The following is a 3,853-nucleotide window of genomic DNA, read 5'->3' on the forward strand; positions in this document are numbered from 1 at the left end:
AGAAGGGGAAAAAAGGAAGGAATAAAAACTTAGCACACTACCATTTAACTTGTTTTAATGTTTCTTCACAAATGGTGAAAAATACTAAAGCATAGACAAGGAATAATCATAATGTTGTGGCCAACATTATAAATATGGAATTATAAATTTAAGACATTTTCTGTTTTAAAAAATAAATCTGATAGTCAGTGTACCTCTGCGGGGTCTCTGCGTCTAGTAGGGCACATCTCTGTGCTCCTAACAGTGCTCAATTTTATCCATTTTTTCAGGTCCTCCACATCCACCTCTCCTTCCCATTTGTTCTATCTAAGGTCCAGAAGGGCCCCCTGACCACTTTGTTTCCCTCCGCCAAAGCCACTTTGTTCCATGCCTCGGCCACCACAGAAACCACCTCCATCTCCACCACAGCCACCTCTGAACATTCCACCAGGACCACTGTGGTCCATGAGGCCATCTCTTCCTTCCTGCATGCCACCACGGCCATTTATTTTCTGCCATAATCACCACCCAGGGACAGAAAGGGTGGTGGTAGGAAGCCTTCAGATTTGGGGGCCTTACGCTGGTTGTATACTGTTCTCTAGGTGAAGTTCTGGTTTCCACAACCCAGATTGGGACATTGCCAACCTCCAGCTAAGTGTTACTTCCTTGAAAATCATCAGACCACTCCACAACAGCCTTGGCAGTTCATGGATCTTCATAGGACACCGTGGCATCATCTTTGGGCTTTCCTGTTTCCTTGTCCAGGTAGATGTGGATCATGGGTTGCCCAGTTCTCTTGTTAATCTTAACAACTCCACACTGCTTAAAGAAGTCTGCTCGATCATCGAGTGTCACATTGTCATTTAGTCCTTGTACATAAATTGCACTGTTGTCAGAGTCTTCATCAGGATCTATGGGAGGGCCTCAATCAAGATCTGGTCCTTTATCCATGGGTCCACCAGGCTTATGGAGGCCACCTTGCTCTTCAGCACTGCCCATTCCACCGCATCCTCCTCCCCGCCCACCTCTGCTCATGCCTCCATGAGCAAATGCCCCTCTTCCCCTGCCCCGGTTATCAGTTATATACCACTCATGTTCTGGTTTTCTCCTGGTCTGGAAAAATCTTCCAGATCCCTGCCCATAAACACCCATGCTACTGGGGTGGTCCTGTCAGACTGAACTCTGCTGCCCATAGCTGCTGCTCTGTTGGCTACATTGACTTGGAGCCTAGCTGTAGGATCCAGTCTGGGGGCGGGGGGAGATAACTAGAGGGAGGCTGCTGCCCACAGCTGCTTTGTTGACCATAGCTACTCTGCTGCCCATAGCTGCTCAGCTAACCATAGGTGTTCTGCTGTCCATAGCTGCTCGGCTGCCCATAGGTGTTCTGCTGAGAGTAACTGCTCTGATTACAACTAGTTGGCTGTATAGAGGAATAGCTGGTAGGAGGACAGGATGAAGGTACAATGACTGGCTGTATCAGGTAGCTTCTAAGAACCTGGGGATAACTGTAGTTACTCTGTCCATAACCTAGGCTGAGCTGGTTATAACCTCCTGTGCTAGACTGAGGTTGATTAGTCTCAATAGGCTTGTTACCATCCTGTGGTCTTGCAGGTGCAGTAGCTGCTGGCTGCTGCCCATAGGCTGGGTAAGCAGGCCGAGTGCTGTATAGGAAGTCTGGGTGGTGGCAAGTGTAGCGGTGGTGGTATCATAAGCACCAGTGCTGTACCATGGACAGGTTGGCTATACGCCTAGAGGAAAGCTGAAGCAGTATAACCAGTAGGAGGCTGTCCATAAGAAGTTGCACACACAGTCTGCCCATGGGTGGCAGCGGTCTGAGCCTGAGTATAGCTGACGTCAGAAGGCTATTCATAGGTTCCATAGCTTTGTTGCCCATATGCCTGGGTGGTCTGTGCATATCCTTGAGTTGGCTGGGTGGTGTAAGCACTGTAGCCCTGCTGGGCCATAAGTACTATAATCTGTGGACAGCATTTTTTCTCCTTCCTCCTCGTTCTCTCAACGTCTGTCATCCTTTTCCTTCAATTTTTTTTCTTCTGATACAGTCTCATTGTGTAGTTCAGACTCATAGTGATCCTTCTGTCCCAGCCTCCTGAGTGCTGCACCACCATGCCCAGTTTTGGGGCCAGCCTGGCATGCCTGGGGTTCAGGCCACACGATATGTGGGACCAGGGATCAACCTGGGTCCTTGTGTTTGCCAGGCAGGCACTTAGACTGCCGAGCTATCTCCCTAGGCTAGGTTTCAATTTTCTACATTTAAGTATAAGATTAATCTGGAATTTATTCATTTGATTTAGCAGCTGCTGAGGTGAGATCAGCGAATTCTTCCCCAGGTAGCTACCAGTTGCCTTGATAGCCTAGCTGGGAGTAATATACATTGCTGAAGGATAATGTGACTCTTTTCTTTCTGCTCCCATGTAGAAACCAAGGAAGGCATAGTGCTGAGCTCAGAATGTGACCCAGCCATTAAGAACAGTAGAGCAATCTCCACAGCCTCAGCCAAGGCTTTGTGCAAATAGAGAAGGGTCCTAAACAGCCACCAGGTTTCCTTTGCTCAGCAAGCCAGCATCTGTAAAGTGAGGAAGAAGAAAAGGACTAATAGTGCTCTGCATACTGACATTTGTGAGAGCACAGGAGATGAGGATAAGAAACACTCTTTCCTCTTTATGGAGTGTGCCACATTAGGAGTCATGTGTATGTCTAGTTTAATAGTTCATTTTGGGCTGGCCAGACAGCTCAGAGGACTCAAGTGCCTGATTAGGCAGGCGCAGTGACCAGGGTTTGATCCCCAGCATACCGAGCCAGCCCAACCCCTGGGGGCACGCTGACATGGTGAATGAGACTGGGCATGGTGGCAAGCACTTATAATCCCAGTGCTTGGGTGGCTGAAAACAGGAGGATCACTATGAGTCAGATCTGTGTCGTAAGACCCTGTACTAAATACATTTTTTTTTTAAGTTTGGGGTTTTTTTTTTTATATTTATTTATTTGTTTGTTTATTTAGTGTGTGTGTGGCCAGCTCAGCCCACCAGGGGGCGGGCCTGGCTGGCATGTGGTGCTGGGGATTGAACCGGGGTCCCTGTGTTCTGCTTAGCTTAGCTTGTTCTAAGTAGGTGCTTTAGACCACTGAGCCATCTCACCAGCCCTAAATACATTTTTTTAAAAAGTTCATTTTGCTTAGTCATTTGTTTATCCAATATTTATTGAGTGACTACTGCATGCCATGTACTTAGGCTAGATTTTAATCTCCATTTGTTCCACTGGCCAGATGTATAACCATAGGCAGCACTGGCCCTGAGCAAGGAGGAATCAGTGCAAAGCTGATATCTGAGCAAACATGTGAAGGAAATAGAACTACCCTTCTGGTTAATTGGGAGAAGAACATTCTAGGGAGAGAGAAAAACAAATGCAAACCTTCTGAGATAGAACACCTGCTTTTGCCATGTTCAAGAAAAATAAAAATCAAAAAAGTCTCATGGCTGTGTAGGAAGTAAAGGAGAGCAGGGGATGATGGGGCATAGACTCCTATAGGAAATTTGGCTTTTACTATGAATGAAATTATCTGACTTCACTGTATAAGAATTTGTTTAGGGGCTGGGGAGATGGCTCAGTAGAGTAAGCACTTGCCTGGCAAGCACAAGGGCCTGAGTTCAATCCCCAGTTGTGAAAAAAAATAAATAAATAAGAATTTCTTTAGCCAAGTGGGAATAAATTTTGATAAGGGCAAGGAAGACCAGTAAAGCAAAAGATAATGGTGGCTTACGTGGACAGGGCAGCAGCTCAGGGGGTACAAAATGACTGGATTCTAGATGTATTTTTAAGGCAGAACCACCAGGATTTGCTCTGCACTGGAAGTGAA

The 3,853-nt window shown here is 46.6% G+C and overlaps 1 pseudogene; it reads right to left on the minus strand.

Annotated features, from left to right (window-relative positions):
• Positions 1-903: 903 nt before the first annotated feature.
• On the minus strand, positions 904-1,968 carry LOC101561270 (annotated as a pseudogene).
• Between the last annotated feature and the right edge of the window lie 1,885 nt (positions 1,969-3,853).

This window comes from Octodon degus, unplaced genomic scaffold (assembly GCF_000260255.1).
Source record: "Octodon degus isolate 3935 unplaced genomic scaffold, OctDeg1.0 scaffold00058, whole genome shotgun sequence".
Taxonomy (NCBI): domain Eukaryota; kingdom Metazoa; phylum Chordata; class Mammalia; order Rodentia; family Octodontidae; genus Octodon; species Octodon degus.